Raw genomic sequence first — 19,157 nt, 5'->3', positions numbered from 1 at the left:
TGTTAAAAATTTCTGTTATATCAATCATTTTAGAGATTTTCCGAAATCTTTGAAAAATAAATACTTAAAAGTTTTGAAAAACTTTTTTGTAATTGTATATATATTTAAATTTACTAATTATATATATACATGGTACGATCCAAAAGTTCAGGGACTGCAGTGATCTATGACAACAAAAGCATGTATTTGAAGTTACAGCGTATGAAATGGATTCTACCAAACCACCTCTATGTGATCAGGTTAATTTCACCCATGTCATGTGATTAAACCGCAAGCGCTGCTGTTTTTTTCTGGAGATAGTTATCTTTGTTCTACAACGTAATAAAAGTGGAGTTTCAAGAACAACCTCCAACATTTCGACTTCGCCATGGTAGAATCACTGTACACCTTTCTTAGCAATTTTAAAGTCTCCATAGGTGTTTTACCTAAACGCTGACAAAATTTAATGTTGGAGGTTATTCTTGAAACTCCGCTTTTATTACGTCACAGAACAAAGGTAACCATCTCCGGAAAAAAACAGCAGCGCTTGCGGTTTAATCACATGACATGGGTGAAATTAACCTGATCACATAGAGGTGGTTTGGTAGAATCCATTTCATACGCTGTAACTTCAAATACATGCTTTTGTTGTCTTAGATCACTGCAGTCCCCGAACTTTTGAATCGTACCACGTATATGTAAAAAGTATAATAAAATGATCATTATGTGTACTACTAAAAATTATCATCTAATTAAATTTTTTAATAAATTAATCATACTTCATTAAATATAATTAATTCCTGATGTAAAGAATGACAATGTTCAAAATTTATTTTGTATACTAGTACTTTTTATATATTAACAGGACTGTTAATATATAAAAAGTACTAGTATACAAAATAAATTTGAAATTATGATAGAAAGGACACATAAACATAATAATTAATGACAATGTTCATTTTCTTTAGACAGTTTTTCTTGCAATGTATTTTTTTCTGCTTTTAGCAAATGAATCTGTTGATGAATTTTGTCCTCATTCTATAGAGAATATTCATGAATCAATTTTTCATATAATACATTTTAATTCTTATACCTTAGACAGGTTGATTTTAGTATGCCACTTACCTTTTTAAAAGTATCAATTTTAGAATTTAACATATTAGAAGAGTCTTTTTCTTTTGCAAGTTGTTCTTCTAATTGAAATTTTTTCAATTTCAAACAATCAATTTGTTTATTTAGTATTTCATTCTGAAATTATAATTAATGTTATTAATTTACTGTGTATTAAAACATAAATGTTTATATACAAATTACCTTAGCACAAAGTTCTGCTGAATTATTTCCATTATCTTCTGATTTCAATTTTAAGAAATTTAATTCTTTTTGTTGAGCTAGAAACCTATTAAATAAAGAATTTTTTAATAACATTAAAAGGTTGATAGAAATTTATACAAAGTTGATAGAAAAGTTCCATTTTGGAAATTATTTCATTTAAATATTACCTTTGTTGTAATTTATCTACTTTTTGGTTTAAATAAGAGTTTTTTTTCTCTAATTCATTCAATTTTAAATATTTCTCAAAAGCAGACTGGTCTCTCTCTCTCTTATTGATTTTTGTAATTTTAATATTTTTACAGATTTATCATCCAATTGAATTTTTGTCTTTTGTAAAACATCATTTATGCATGATAATGTACTTTTTGCTGCTGCTTTCTCTTGAGTTGTAATATTTTCTGTATATTCATATAATTTTTTGATATCATATAATTCTCTTTTTAAGTCTTGATTTTCAATTTCTAACTTGGGATCACTAAAATAAGAACCAGTTCAAAGCAAATAAAACTAATTTGTGATATATATATATACATATATATATACATATATGCATATATATATACATATATGCAGTGTCTAGTGTTGCCACCTTTTCAAAATTGCTGACCCGGACGGCAGGTGAGGTTTGTTCGAACAGAAGTTCCTGACGCATGAGCAATGTTATTTTACAATGAGAAGAGTAATGTGCATGCCGGTTCTAAATCAGTTACAGTTAGGGACTAGGGATTTGCGTAGGAGTAACGTAAGTAACCTAAATTAAGAAAGAACAGGTACAGATAACTTAGCTCATAGACATGTACAGTACAATCTTACTGTACATGGAAAAAAAAAATAAAACAGATTCAGATTAACATGGCAGAATTGAAGATGAGTTTCAGGTTTCGATGAGTGCGTGTTCTTTCGCTGTTAAATTAGTGTAAATTTGTAAAAAATATTTGCAAGAACTTTGTTTTGTTGTAATTTCACACCTTATACGAAATTCCCAGACAAAATTCATAGTTCATCCAGACAGTGAGTCAATTCCCAGACTGTCCGGGTGAAAACCGAATGGGTGGTAATACTAGAGGTGTCTCTAGATGGCTAGGCTGGGTATTATAAAAGCACATGCAGAACACAGTTTAAGAAAGAATACGAAGAGCTTCTTATGACATATAATGACGTATATTTTAATGCGATACAGAAAACATTACAAAACGAAGAACACTAAACAAATCATCTCGATACTAATTATTAATGGATATTAATTGTCTTAAAGCAGACACATCGTTCGTGCTATGTTATTGCTTCCCTTTTTTTATTCTAATGGTCTGTCTTTTCTCCCACCCTGTGCACTACATTAGACTCTACCAAATCATGTCAACGTGGGGGACGGGCACCACACATCTATATATATATATATATATATATATATACATATACATATACATACATTTCTGATTTATGCTTCTTTTATGTTTTCCTGTTTGCAGAACTACATAACATTTGCTATGAACATCACATATGTTTACTTCTTTTGGTCATCTGGTCAATTTAATAGAATATTTATATTTTCTTGTGATTTGTATTAAGCTAACCTTTTCATTGTATAAGTTTTAAGTTCAATAAGAATCAAATTGTCATCATTTATTAAAATGCAAACCACTTTAACACAAATATATAGTGATTTTTTTAAATAGTGAAGAAAAAAAATGTTTTCAATCAGAAAAGGCTGACTAAATTGACAATTTAATTCAATGATGACAGTTATCTATATAACTGATATCAAGAAGAAAATTTGTACAAAATATCTCAGGCTCTAATTAACAACCAATAATTTTTAATTACACTACTGTAATTTAGAAGTATGTGGAATGCTATATAATACTCTAGAATCTTTTGTGCTTCTTTCAAAATGGCAACAAAAGAAGAGATTTATGCCTAACAGTGTACAACTTTTACACGTTAAATAAAAAATTGGGAAAAAGTTTATCATAAAACATTTGAAAACGGACTATATATTACATTCTCTAGTATTTTCAGAGCGGATAACCACCACAGAGAAGAAGGGATTTGGTAAAAAAGCAAAAATTCTAATAAAAGGCAACTTAGAAGAATTGATGAGGACCTTTGAAAACAGTAACAAGTAATCTGTAGCCCCAAAACTGAAAATTTCATATAATTATCTCCATGAAGCTTTGAAAACAAAAACACACATTAAATATCAGAAGTAGTAGGTAATTTCAGACAGAACAGACTTGCAAAGATCACTGGCAAGAACAAAGTGTGGAGGGCTGTTGAAAAAGTTCTCTGAAAAGTTCTTCATTTTAGATAATAAACCTTACTCCACCATCTCAACAATCAATAATAATAATAAATTTTGTACCAGTGATATCTCCTCTATACCTGCTGATGTAAAGTTTTCCATGAAAAATAAATTTGAAAACAAATTTTTGGCTTAAATTGCAACAAGACCAAAAGGATTGAGTAATGCTCTAATCAGAAAATTAACTTTTGCTGTTGATGCCCAGGAATATTCAAACAAATGTATATGCTGATTCCTTATTCCAAGAATGGCAAACCTTTTTGAGTCAGCATGCCATATAGTGAGCATAATTATTTTTAAAAATATTTATGCATGCTTCAAATAACAATATTTAAAGAAATAAAACAAACATGCTTTAACTGGAATAAATGTGAAGAAGCTAACTGAAAAAGGACGATCACATGATAAACCAAAAGGATTGTTAAAAAAGATGACTGATAAACTGTAATCGTGTGACATGTTACCACAGTTGATTCTCCCGACATGCCATGTTGTGCATACATTCCATAGGTTTGCCACCCCTGCCTTATTCCTTATATTTGAGAGAAATATTATCAAGCAGAATATGTCTTCTTGCCAGATCAAGCAAGTTCCCACTCTGCCCAAACCATACTGGATTACCTGCTGTAAGAAAATATCTTTATTGAAAAAAAAAATGTGCCAGAAAATAAGGTTGGTTGGTTGGTTTGAGTTTTTTGACACAAGAGCCATATAGCCTATGCTGTGCCATAACAAATAGTGAAATTAAACGAAACTAAATATATATATCATGAAATATTAATATAACACAAAAACATAAACAAGTGCAAATAAACAAACAACAAGATAAATATAAGTATGTATTAGCCAAGTATGAAATAACAGGACCCCGAGAGTCGCTCGGCTTTGATAAAATTGAAACAAAGACATTTATTAATTCCAGTGAACACAAATAATTTACAAAGAAATGATTACACACGCTTACTAACTACTAATACAAATACTTTGGGACCGCATGTAACAATGTAATCAATTGGTCCCCACGTGCCTACAAGACAAAGAACTTATTCTAACTTATATCTAGCTTAACTAAGAACAGGGCCCAAGAAAAAAAAGGTAAGGTGGAAGAGAATTATACAGAAATTATAAGACTGAAAATTGGTTCGAAGGGTGACTGGCGGTAATAAATAAAGAAAAAAAACCTCGGATCCGTCCCTTAATAATTTTCTTTGTTACTGTTGGTCCTGCTCCTTTCTCCACACAAAATCTTCCTCCCTCTCGCTCCCGTCCTACTATCTCCTCTGACGTCACCCCTCAACCCCTCGGTGTCACACCCTTTTTGTTTTTATTACCGTCCAGGCCACCTGTGTCGACTAATTACCGTGTGGTTAAGTAGACAGAAAACGTAAAGTTTCTACTACGGGAAGATAGTATAAGGAAAGTAAAGAAAAGAAAATAAATAAGGTTTAATAAAGCCACATACATCCCTACCAAAAGACATATTAACAATTAACAGAAACATTAATATGAAGATACACAACAATTAATGAATGATGAACTAGTTCATCTTCCAAAGTGAAGCCGGTGATAGTCCACTTTCTGCCCCCGTAAGTTATACGGGTGGGAAATACTACCTTTCTGTTCCAGCACGGTTTCATTATCCGAATCCTTGCGGTCTCCTTGATGTTGCTGGTTATGTTGATTATATTTGTCGTAGCTTGCCCGTTGCGCAGTGGGTAGGTGAGGGACGTCTTCTTCCTCTTCAATCTCCTCGATCTCTCCGGATTGTGATCCTTCGTTTCCGATTGGGATGTTACGCTTCCGTCTAGGCTCACGGAAGTTTGAGAAGAACAGTTTTAGTCTGTCAATATGTACAACAAATTTTTTCTTTTTATTACAATTTTTGATTTCCGCGTTAACAGGCCCCAGGAGGCGAGACACGAAATGGACCTAAATATTGAGGAGAAAATTTGCCTTGTTTCTTCCTTTTCCTTAACATCCAAACCCTCTGCCCTACCTCAAAGCTCCTCACCTTCCTCCCTGTGTTGATGCGGTTACGGTTAAGTTTGTTACGGTTGCGACTTACTTCGTACACTGATTCACGGATGCATCCTAGCTTATCCATAAGGAAATCACGGTACTCCCGAATACCTGGGTGGTCATTTGTCTGTTCAACAGGGAACGCATGAGGGAATTTAGGATCAAATCCGTAAAGAAGAAATGAGGGTGACTCATTAGTAGAGGAGTGTGTAGCATTATTATAAGCGAACACAGCAGTCTGTAAGAAGGTATCCCAATTGTTGTTGCTGCCGCCTGATTCTGGCCAAAAGGTTACTGATGGATTTGTTCACACGTTCACAAACTGACTTCGAGCAAGGGCGATATGATGTTGTAACATTGTGCTTGACGGTAAGGATGTTGCACATTTCATTAAAGATGGAAGACGTAAAATTAGTGCCCCGGTCAGAGATGATGATCTCGGGACTGCCATATCTGCAAACTATCCTTTCGAAAAACACATTGGCCACAGAGGCTGCAGATCGGTCCTTTAAAGGGGCGGCTTCTGTGTAACGAGTAAACATGTCGATTATGGTGAGAATATAACGATTACCCTTATGTGTTTGATTTAAAGGGCCAATTATATCGATTGACACCTTTTGAAACGGATAATTAGCGACTTCCGTTTCTTCAAAGGGGGCTCTTCCTTGATGTAAGTTATGTTGTTGACAAACTTTGCATAACTTCACAAATCTATCGACGAGTTTTTTCATCTTCTTGAAGTAGTAGTAATGGCTTATCAGGTCTCACGTTTTTTCCTTGCCGTAGTGTCCTACTAATTGTAATTCATGGAATGCTTTAATTACGTAATTAATTGCTGTTTTCCCTACACAAATACGCCTCTATTGACGTATTCCAAACCGTCCCGGTCGTATGTGGACTAATACATCACCATCTATTTGATACTCAGGAAGTATGCCACTACTCGGGTAATCATTGTAAGAGGGTGAGAATTTAATTAAATGATTTCTCATTGGACCAAAAATTCTGTCCCCAATCTGGGACTTCTTTACCTTTTTCCACAACTCTTCACTGATGCAATTAATGACATCGCCGTTTGAGGAGACTTCTTCTCTACTACCATGTGGTCGAGACAATCAGCCACTGGGTTACTCTTCCCTTGAACATGCGTAATAACCAAATCAAAATTAGATAATTCGACAGCCCATCTCATGAGGCGGTTATTGTGATTTTTCATATTTTTCACAAAGGTTAAAGGTTTGTGGTCGGAAATCACAGTGACTTTCTGACCAAGAATAAGATGCTTAAAGTGGCGGAGGGCTAAGATTATTGAGTAGCATTCCTTCTTGATAGTGGAATATTTTAGTTCGGGCCCACGGAACTTCCTACTAAAGTAGCCAATGGAAATGAGTTTCCCTTCACTTTCCTGTTCTAATACCGCACCAGCCCAGGTATCAGAAGCATCCATGCGCATAAAAAAAGGTATTTTAAAGTCGGGATGAGATAGCACAGGGGGTTTAGATAATACTTCTTAAATTTTTCGAAGCTTGATTGGCACTGGTTGTCCCATAGGAACTTTACATTTTTTTTAGTCAGATATGTAAGAGGAAGAGCAATCTTGGCAAAGTTTGGGATAAAGTTGCGGAAGAATCCCACTATTCCGAGGAAACTCCTGACGTCTTTCACATTACGCGGGGGTTGGACTTCTTTAATCGCATCCACGTTGCAGGGATCAGGTCGTATTCCCTTACTATCGATGATGTGTCCCAGATACTGCACTTCTTTCACCATAAATTTAGATTTTTTTGGGTACAATTTCAAGCTGGCTTTGTCTAATATAGAGATTACCTCCCTTAGGAGTTTCACATGATCTTCAAAAGATTGGGAGAACAATACAATATCGTCTTGAAAGACGACACAATTCATATCTATGAATCTCCCCAACAGCCTAGACATGGCGTATTGAAAATACCTCCCGCTATTGTTTCCACCTTGCGGGAGGTGGCACATCTGAAATTTTCTCCAAGGAGTAGAGAAAGCAAAGAAATGACGTGTTGATTTATGTATGGGTATCTGGAAATACCCAGACTTTAGGTCGATTACCGAGAAGAATTTGCTTCCCTGAAACTTCGTTAAGATCTCGTCCACACGGGCTAGAGGGAACTCCTGGGACTGGGTTACTTCGTTAATTTTTTGTAGATCGAGGGTAATTCTCAACTCGCCAGACTCCTTCAGAACAATGTGAAGGAAAGAATTCCATTCAGATGTACTCTCCTCGCAAATCCCCACCTTCAGATATGAAACTATCATTTTCTTTAATTCACTCAAATAACATTGCGGTATTCTATATTGTTTTAATAATAGGCGTATGAAGAAATTCCTTAGTACTGGTCAAATCTTTAATTTTTCGTGCGAAACATCCAGGGTGTTCATTAAAAATACGCTCCACTTCCCTTTTTTCGTAGTCTCCCAAATGGGATAAATTAATCTCCATTGCACTATCGGATTCCTCCTTTCTGAATCCACAACACTGATAAAAGTCATCAATTTCGGTTCTCTTCCAAGATGTCACATTCTCACCTGTTTCAATTAATACTTCCACGAACCTGTTAAACACATCCATACCCAATACTCCTTCGTATTCGACTTCAAATAACAAGTGCATGCACGTCATTTGAACATTTTGAGTTCTCCCTCCTCTTTCGATCTTGATATTAGATTCCCATTTGCATTCGATAACCTTCCCACCGATTCCTCGTAGTCATTTCCAGCTTCTGTGAAGTGCACTGTTCGGTCCTCTACTCCATATCTCGCCCTGGGCGATCTTCAGGTTTAGCACGGACCTTTCCGCACCCGTATCAACCAGGAACTTGATGCTGGTACCATATGCATTACCAAGAATGAGGGGAAGGCCCTTTTTAGAAAAGAACACATCAGGGGCCAGGGTTAGCTCAATGCATGGGACGTGATACTGGCTATCATCACGCCCCGTAATTAGTTTAAATCATTTATATTCCATTGAGGGAATTGGTGGGCCAGGTGGTGAGGATTCCCACAAATGTAACACCTTTTTAGGCCAGATCAGTTCGGGCTATCCTTATTTTTATCTGAATTCCCACCTAATCTTTCGACTAAACCATTAACAGTGCTACATAACAACCCCACCATTTTTTCCAACCTTTCAAGTCTATTGTCTTCCTTTGTTTTTACATTATTCACCACACTATTTGGGTCCTCATTAGCAGTTGGATTCTTTATTTCAATGGTGTGTACAAATTTATTTTCTCTACTGACGTTACACTCAAGTTCGACCAGTTCTTCCCTCTCCGCTTCCTTAATTGCCTGATCTAAGATCTGGGGTTCTCTCCTTAATACGTATCCCTTTAGCTGGGGTTGTAGGCTTTTCATAAATCTGTCTCAAATAATGTCATCCCTCAAGGCACCGATTTTTTCGTTATTGGAAGTGGCCTTCGACAACAGTGTATTCATGCGAATGACATAGTCATATACAGTCTCATCAAGGTTCTGCTTAATACTTAAGAGTTGGTCGAGTGCATTCTTTTCCTTAAGTTCTTGTTTTTTGTAACATTGAATTAATTTTTGCCAAATTCCCTCAAAAGTACAAGGATCTTGGTCAGCCAAGCTGAAGAACTTCGATAATGGCCCCCCTTTTAACCGAGCTTGTAAGACAGCCAATTTCACTTCACTGTTCCAGCCAGCCAAACGAGATATATTATCTATGGTTTTGAAAAATTGGCTAACATTAACCAAATCACTGCAACTATTAGAAATAATGGAAACCATCTCTAGGAACCCTGTGACTACCGGAGGGATCCCCTCACCCTCACCTCCTGAGGACGTAGCAAGATTGTTCTGGTTACAATCATCCATAACTAGTGATATAAAAATTATACAATTGATTACAAATCGTAAAGCCTTAAATCTACAGGCATAATAATACTATGCTACGTTCTGTACAATAAAAACCGTATCCCGTTACCAACAGAATCCTGTCGCAAAAGCCATTATTAGCCGAGTATGAAATAACAGAACCCTGAGAGTCGCTCGGCTTTGATAAAATTGAAAAAAAAAAAAGTTTATTAATTCCAGCGAACACAAATAATTTACAAAGAAACGATTATACACACGCTTACAAACTACTAATACAAATACTTTGAGACCGCGCGTAACAATGTAATCAATTGGTCCCCACGTGCCTACAAGACAAAAAACTTATTCTAACTTATATCTAGCTTAACTAAGAACAGGGCCCAAGAAAAAAAAGGTAAGGTGGAAGAGAATTATACAGAAATTATAAGACTGAAAATTGGTTCAAAGGGTGACTGGCGGTAATAAATAAAAAAAAAACCTCGAATCCGTCCCTTAATAATTTTCTTTGTTACTGTTCGTCCTGCTCCTTTCTCCACACAAAATCTTCCTCCCTCTCGCTCCCGTCCTACTATCTCCTCTGACGTCACCCCTCAACCCCTCGGTGTCACACCCTTTTTGTTTTTATTACCGTCCAGGCCACCTGTGTCGACTAATTACCGTGTGGTTAAGTAGACAGAAAACGGAAGTAAAGTTTCTACTACAGGAAGATAGTATAAAAAAAGTAAAGAAAAGAAAATAAATAAGGTTTAATAAAGCCACATATGTAATAAATAAATAAATTAGTTAATTTAAATCTCTTTATTAATATTTACTGAACTTTTTGAAAGTTATATCTTATCAAGATTTGGCCTCTGGCCCAAAATCTCTCTCTCAAACTTGCATTTCCGAAATGCTGTGTACAACTCTGGTCAAAAGCAACACAGTTGCAAAGTATGTGTTTAACACTTAAAATACAAATGCAATACTGGCATACTGGCTGGTCATCACCCTTCAAAAAGTATTGATGAGTCAGCCGAGTATGTCCGATCCTCAGACGAGTAAGAATGACTTCAGATCTTCTATCATACTTTTTCTTGTGTGTCCAATTTTCTATTATAAGTTTGATCTTGTAAAGTTTATTGTGGACTTGTTCGTTCCACACATTTTGCCATCTCTCTGCTAGTCATTTTTTAACAACTAGCTTCAAGTCACCTCCTTCAATAAACATTGTATGCTGAGAAGGACTTGCTGACTTGGCAGCTGCGTCAGCTTCTTCATTCCCTCTTATACCTACATGGCCTGGGACCCAACAAAATTTTACAGAAATATTATTCACGATAAGATAACAAAACAGTTTGCGAAATTTAATCACTATGGAGTGAGAACTAGGTTCACATGAGATCAAAGCACGAAGTGCACTGAGTCAGTGTAAATAACACAGTGACGATGACTTTTCCTAATTACATATTTTAAGGCTAAGTGAATAGCCTTGCAACTACTCTGCAGTAAAGATAAAAGAATTCAATGCAATTTGTTCTGCCATGATCTCATCCTAGCAGACAAAAGCTGAGCCAACATAATCAACCGATTTCGATCCATCAGTATAAACAGAAACTGAATTCCTGTCGTGGTGATGAATTTCTGCAAAGTGCTGTCTATAGATGTAGTCCGGGGTGGATTCCTTAAAAAACTGCTTTACGCTAATGTAAACATTTATCACAATAATTGACCAAGGTTATATATTATCGACCTCGGCCTGTGAAATGTTGCTTGTGTCCAGGTCGATCGTGCTGCTTACATTCTCCATTCTAACGTCGAATGTAGGGACACAACTTGGGCAAGTTGCAAATAATCTTTTCAGCTGAGTATCTGAACAATCAGCTAACAGTTTATTCTGAGATTTCTGTTTAATGTAGCAAAAAAGAGACAACTGTTCTCTCCTAAGAGATAGTAGAGGCTCGTAAGCATGTATATACAAGCTTTGAACAGAAGAAGTTCGAAAATCACCAGTGCACAAACGCAATGCTTGGTGATGGATTAAATCCAGCATCTGAAGAGTAGATTCTCGCACAGAGCCATACACAACGCATCCATAGTCCAGCTTAGAGCGGACAAGGGCCCTATAAATCCTGAGCATAGAACATTTGTCTGCTCCCCAAAATGAGCAGCAGAGTACCTTTAAAAGGTTCAGAGCTTTTAAACATCTACTCTTCAAATTACGCAAGTGTGGAAGAAACGTCAATTTATGGTCAAACACAACACCAAGAAACTTAGCCTCGTTGACCATTGGAATTTTCACTCCATTTAGGTAAATTTCGAAATCCAGGTGCAAACCACACCTTCGGCAAAAGTCGATGCACGAGGTCTTCTCTACGTTAGAACTGAAACCATTGGTCTTGGACCAATCGTCGATGCGATTTAGAGAGGTTTGCAGTTGTCTCTCGATGAAACCCATGTTACTAGTCTGACAGGAGATATGAAAGTCATCCACATACAGAGAGTGTTTCACACTGGGAGGGAGACACTTAGCTATGCTGTTAATTTTAATTAGGAACAGAGTTACACTCAAAATAGAACCTTGAGGAACACCTTCTTCTTGTGTATAAAGCCTGGATAAAGTTGTGCCCATCCTGACTTGGAATCTTCTATTCCGTAGAAAGTTTTTTATAAAAATTGGCAAATTACCCCACAATCCGAATTGGTGCAAATCACAGAGTATTCCGTATCGCCAGCAGCGATCATAGGCCTTCTCTATATCAAAAAACACAGACACTGAGTTCTGTCGTCTAACAAATGCTTCGCGTATGAATGTTTCAAGGTTTACTAAATTGTCCGTGATACTTCTGTTCCTACGAAATCCACTCTGATGTGGTGAAAAGTAATTCTTTTCCTCTAAGAGGAACATCAAACGTCCGTTTACCATTCTCTCAAACAGTTTACCGAGACAACTCGTAAGAGAGATTGGTCTGTAATTAGAGGGATTCTTACAGTCTTTACCTGGCTTGGAAATAGGAATAATGATAGATAGCCTCCAAGAGTCTGGAAAAGTATGTTCTGTCCATATTCTGTTAAACAGATTCAGAAGATTTCTGAGGGAATTGTCTGACAGATTTTTAATCATGCTGTAGTGGATTTTATCCGGGACTACAGCAGTATTCCCCGAGCGGGACATTGCTCTATGTAATTCAATTCTGGTGAATGGCACATTATATTCCTCATTAGATGAGGTGTGGAAGTTTAAGTACTGTTTTTCACTTCAGGCTTTATATACCTGAAAATCCCTTGTATACATAATATTGCTGGATGAAGACGAAAAAGTCTCACCCAACAAATCAGCAACACCTTGTATATCACTGATTATTGTGCCATTATTTTTCAACATGGACAGAGAGTGAGAAGCATATTTCCCATTAATTTTATGGATTTTATCCCAGACTGCTTTTGAGCTGGTGGAAGATGTTATGCTGGATACATACTTCCTCCAAGAATCCCTTTGGCTTTGCCTTCTGATTCTTCTGGCATTTGCCTTTGCTTTTTTAAAAGCAACCAAATTGTTAGCAATGGGGTATCTTCTGAAAATCCCCCATGCTTTTTTTTTGTTTTTTAAATGCTGCCTCGCAATTCTGATTTCACCATGGTTTTGGATGCTTTGGATATCTGGTTGATGTTTTCCCCATTGTTTTTTTCAGCATCCTGAATAATACTCGATGTGATGGCTTCAACTGCACCATTGATATCTGCAATATTAATCATTTCATCAGAGATGTTCGCAATAGAGGAAAAAGCAGGCCAGTCAGCTATTTCCAGTTTCCAGCGTGGGGGACGGGCTGTTCCACAGCTTTCTCTGCCTCGATATTTTAGAAATATTGGGAATTGGTCACTGGAAAGTGGATTAGATCCTACCTCCCATGTAAATGCTAAAAACAGGTTTGGACTAGCTAATGATAAATCAATGGTAGTAAATGTTTTTGTTGGGGCATTGAATGATGTTACTTCTCCGGTATTAAATAAATACAGTTGGTGATTTCCTATAAATCTCTCAATGACCCTGCCACGACGATTGATGTCGGGACTGCCCCACATTTGTTTGTGGCCATTGAAATCACCGAGTAAAAGGAGTGGGGTTGGAAGCTGTTCAACCAAGGTATCCAATTGATCTTCATCAACTCTGACATCTGGTGGCAAGTATATGGTACAAACTGTGACAGTTATGCCAATTGAAATTCTGACTGCCACAGCTTGCATCTCTGTTGTTATTTGGAGCAGTAAGGACAGGATGCAATTTGAAACCAGTACAGTATAGCCACACTTCCACTGGCGCGATTGTGGCTATCATCATCATTACAGTAAAGATCAAATCCTTTTAAAGAAATTCTTTCTCCAGGTTTTAGATGTGTTTCCTGGAGTGCCACGCAGAGAGATGAGGTAGATGATGTCAAGTGTTTAACGTCAGAGAAGTTGTTGCAGAAACCACGACAGTTCCATTGGATTATTTTATAATCCATTATGTGTTAGAGGCAGCATTCTTCGCAAATGTGTCCCTCTTCAGTTTCACTGAAAATTTTCCTTTTGGTGGTGAGGTTGGTTGGGTCACCACCATATTAGTCTCTTCATCAGAGAAGTCAGAGAACTCACTCATAGACTCAGTCTCTGATTTTTTAGCTGATTTAGAGAGGGCTACTTTCACTTTTTGCTTGTTAAGTGGGTTTTTATTGGCCTTTTTTGAACCCACATTTCTTGTTATTACCCTTGTTTTAGGTAGGGGTGTTTTGGACTTTTTGCTCTTCTTTTCTGGTGTTTTGGGTAGATGGCTGTATTAAACATTTCACATGGCGATTAAGGGATTCACTTGGAGAGACCAAAATATCTGTTTGAACTCCACAAGTCTTTGTGGATTTCAAGACAGCAGCATATGTCTTCTGCTTCAGTGGTGCACTTGAAGTGACCATGCGGCAAGCCTCTGGGTATGGTAGGTTGTTAATGGTTTTCACTTGCCGGATCTCTTTCTCTTTCTGCCATGCAGGGCATTTTCGGGAGTAGGCAGGATGGGTGTCTTTGCAGTTCACACAGCATAGGGTACTTTTACATTCAGTACTCTCGTGACCTTCAGTCCCACACTGTGCACATATGCTTTTCACTCGGCAAGATATTTGTGAATGTCCAAATTGCTGGCATTTAAAGCAACGCAGCAGATTTGGAACATACAGGCGAACTGGACAGCGCAGATAACCGGCTGTAATAACAGATGGCAAAGTCGGCTTATTAAATGTCGAAATAAGTTGATTCCTACAAAACATATTGCCATCCCGACAAATGGAGATGCGTCGTACAGCAGTGACGCCTTGGTCTGAAAGATCAATCTGAATATCTGATTCATCTTCAGACATCAGATCAATCTCAGATATCACACCACGTGATGAATTCAAACTTCCATGTGGTGTGACTTCTTTATAGCTAAAAGTTTTGCCGATTGTTGTGGTGATGCACTTTCTACCAGTAGGTCCCCTGTCCTCAATTTCTGTGTTTTCTTCAGGTGCCCAATAGTTGATTCAAGTAATTTCTGGATCAAAAAAGGGGAGGATTTCAACAGAGGTTTTTCTCCAGTAGCATGCACTATCAAGTAGTGTTTTTAGGCGTGTCTGGATTTTTAGGCTTAAAACTGACGAGTAGTGTTTTTAGGCGTGTCTGGATTTTTTGAGGTTTTAGAATCCATGTTTGAGGAATGATATTTCGGCTCCTAGTGACCCCACCCACCAAGGGGCCCAACAAGAGGATGCTATCACATGAGAGACTCCCATAGACCGTCACACCAGGGTTTCCCAGGAGCTATACCCTTACAATGCAGTCAAGAAGAGCACCTCTTGTCTGACGTGTTCGCTTGGTCTGCATCGATCAATTGACTCTAGGCCAAAGTCAAGAATGACTCAGTGACCAGCGGATTAACTCAAACAGAGCCTGATTTGAGCCTCCCATTTATCCGAAGCAGGGATGAAAGCAATGTGTTGGGGACATTATGTTGCCCCTCAACTACCAGGATCCCCCTTTCTGGCATACGGGTCACCATGCATGGCAAACACGTGGGTGGGCATTCCGTCAGATCCCAGGGATGGTAAAGAAAGTTACTAAACCATCTCTGGGAGGTCCCCTCACCACAGACAGGAACTCACATTGAAGGGTATAATTAAAAGTAAAATATTTTTTTTTATAGTAATATACTACGTTTACAAATTGATCTTTTAAAGGATACAATTTCTTCAAGTTGCTATCATAATAAAAAAATTATAATCAAGACTCTCAAGCCTACAATCAATACAGTTATTGCTGCTAATTAAGAGAATAAATCTAATTTTAGTAATGATAATAAGTATTAAGTACATTAGTTTTGCCCAAGCAAATTATTTGCATGTATATAAAACAAAACATTGAATACAAAAAATAAGTTAGTACTTGAAAAATTATTGCAACTGAAAACTGGGATGGGGAATTTTTAAGACAGAATCTTTGTGACTGGGACAGTTGCAAATAAAAATGATTTTTGCAGTTCTTGTTGATTTCTATGTGAGTTTGCTTTTATTTTTCAGATTAGACTGATGGAATACAACTTTTAAACACCTGGGTGATCTATCATGGGAGTTCTTTCCATAAGGACTTTATAGGGAAAGTGGTCTGTATTTAGATGTTAGATACATAAAGAAAACATAAAGTTCATACAGCCAGCCTGTCGACCATGCACAAGCCCACAAAGCCAGTGTTTCGTGATTTTATCCACTTGTTTTATTTTATTTTATTTTTTGTTCAGTGTATTGACATTGGGAAAGTAAATAGTGGCACATATAGTATACATTTTAGAAATTAGTAAATATTTATACTGTGAGTTACGCAAATACCGAATACAAAGAAACTGGGATTTTCAAAAAAACAGAATCTTTAATTCGTGTGATATGATACAGGAACTTGTAGGATGCCAGCAATACAAAAAAATATCTCTCCCCGACAAGTAAATATATATATATATATATACACACACCTTATAACTAAACTTATAACTAATTATAACTAAATTAAGATAATGGGAAAATGAGGACGAATAAAGTATAGTATAGAATGAAAGAGAAAGGGGTACCCAAATATTACGGCGTTATCACAGTGCGTTATATACAGTGGTTGGTGAATCTCCTCTTAATCACGAACGATGTAACTTCGTCACTAAAACGTAAATTCCTTGACGGACGGGGACAAAAAATACTCTTGAACTTCTCTTCTTTCGATCCGAATTTTTCTACGTTCCCTTGTAGTTCTTTGTCGTCTCCATGTGGTCTCAAAAACGTGGTGGAGAGCTTCCTCTGGAGCGTCTTTTCTCCTCGAGTCTTCGTCAAAGAATGACCACACTGTCCCCGTTCTGCCCTGAGGGCCGCATACCGTCCCATTGTCCACAAGAGACCACCTGCTGTTGCGCCGTTAAGCACCGGTCGGGAGAAAATACCAGGAAGGGAAGATAATAGTACTAGGAAGAAGGAAGGGAAAATATATATTCTAATATAATATAAAATATAACTATACAGTACAATAATGGCGTTTAGCCACAATACATTACCACCCTTTCGGTAACCCAAAAAGAAATCAAAATCAACGAATTTGTTTCAAATTCAAAAATTTCAAAATATAAGGTTCCAAACAAGTTTTTTAGATTTTAAAATTAATCATTTTATTCAAGTAAGGTTATCATCAAGTAATTCTCCATTATAATGAGAATTAACTTACTTGCCTCAGCAATGCTGGGCTCATCTGCTAGTTAACTAATAAAAGTAGAACTTTTTTGCTATTAAGATGTAGTGTTTTTTTATGTATTTGAAAGTTTTTCCAGGGTAAATACATTATAGGCCTATCCATTGTTTGATTCTTGCCATCAGTTTTAGTATGATATTTTATGGAGAAATTTTACATAAAAATATTCAGGAATTCAGTGGTATCTTTCTTATAAAAGGAATTGTAGTGTAACATTTAAAAAAAAAAAAAGAAGAAGAAAGATCGGAGTCTCAAATGAAGTAACACATTGCAAATTTGCTGGAGTTGAACCTTTTGTTTAGTGACACCACCACACTGCTTATTCAAGTTTTTTATGCGCTATAATACTACATATTAATTTAGTCATTTTTCAACATAATTATTGCTGTTGCTTAAGCACTTGTCATATCTTGTGTCCACTTTTTTAATGCTAACATCTTAGACCTCTGCTACCAAGACCGTTAACCATTGCATGACTTCATCTTTCAACTTATCACCACTGGATTTTCTCCCAGAAAGTCTTTCGATTTCCCAAACAGGTGACAGTCGTGTGCAACCAAGTCCAGACTGTAGGCAGGAAAGTGCAGAACATCCCATTTGAAGCATTGAAACAGGTGTATGGTCTGCTGAATCATGTAAGGACACACATTGTTGTGGAGGAGCATAACGTCCTTACACAACATGCCATGCTGCTTGTTTTGAATGGTTTTATGCAACCCATGCAACATTCCACAATATGCATCTGCATTAATTGTTCTGTTTTGGTACATGAACTCAACATGCCAAAAGACTACTGTAGTTTCAGAACACTGTGCCACAATCTTCTTTGCTGAATGCACTTGCTTAAACTTGTATTGTTTTATTGGAGATCATGGATGGTGCCATTCTAGTGACAGGCATTTGTTCTCAGGAGTGATATGGCTGATCCACATTTTATCTCCTGTAACAATGAGGTCCAGAAATGCATCACCTGCTTCTGCACAATGGCTCAAAAATTTCAACGTATATAATTCCATCCGTGTTCATTGGTGAGCATTCACAGTACCCATCTTGTGCAAATCTTCCTGTAAACAAAATGTTTCATGATGATTTCATGGAGAAATACTTGAGAAACTTCTAGAAACTGTTTCATCAAGTTTGATGGACTGATTACATTTAATGCAGTCCTTGACACATGCCTTCAGTTCTTCCATAACAAGAGATGGTCAGCAAGCACAGTGTTCATCTGTCACATTTTCTTGCCCTGCATTAAACTTGTGCACTCAATGTCTTACTGATAATTCATACATTACACTGCCACCATACATTGTACACCATACACTCCAAAAGACATTTTGTCTTTGCATTAGCAAAGATAAATTGTCTTTTCTATGAATATTTTTGGCAGTCAGAAAACAACTTCATATGGCACAGGATTGTTAATTTTTGCTGCTATTCTAATGATGCTTATCAACTAAATAATGCACAATCAATATGTAAGTTACTTTGAGCACAGCATGTATAACTGGAGATATCTGATCATACTTTCTGGACGACCCTCACATGTATATATTTTTACCATAAATTTCATAAATAAAATTACACCTTACACTTTTGAATATTTTAGGATACATAAAAAGTATTCTCAATATTAATAATAATAATAATAAACAGAAAAAAATTGCATACAGTTAGAACTAGGTATGAATTCTCATTAAAAAGAATATATTTTTATTAGGGTAATTTTGTACATTATTGTTTCAATTTAATTTTAATTGAATATTGACAAAATGCAATATTAGTCAAAAATATTTAAGCAAATTTTTCAAAAGTTTTCAAAGCATCCCTAATAGTTTACCTTATTAGAGAAGATAAACCAGGGATGGCCAACAGTTTTTGCCCCCAGGCC

General features: G+C 36.5%; 1 long non-coding RNA gene across 1 annotated transcript; it reads right to left on the bottom strand.

Annotated features, from left to right (window-relative positions):
- Nucleotides 1-918: 918 nt before the first annotated feature.
- Nucleotides 919-1,689, bottom strand: LOC136976219 (uncharacterized). The gene is made up of 4 exons (XR_010880894.1): nucleotides 1,482-1,689; nucleotides 1,294-1,378; nucleotides 1,105-1,227; nucleotides 919-1,017 (listed from the first exon to the last, which is right to left on the bottom strand). It is a non-coding gene; the product is annotated as an uncharacterized lncRNA (long non-coding RNA).
- Nucleotides 1,690-19,157: the final 17,468 nt, after the last annotated feature.

This window comes from Centruroides vittatus, unplaced genomic scaffold, assembly GCF_030686945.1.
Source record: "Centruroides vittatus isolate TY-2023 unplaced genomic scaffold, ASM3068694v2 contig_399, whole genome shotgun sequence".
Taxonomy (NCBI): Eukaryota; Metazoa; Arthropoda; class Arachnida; order Scorpiones; family Buthidae; genus Centruroides; species Centruroides vittatus.
The sequence above is the reverse complement of the archived record's forward strand: the minus strand, read 5'-3'. Positions and strand labels throughout refer to the sequence as shown.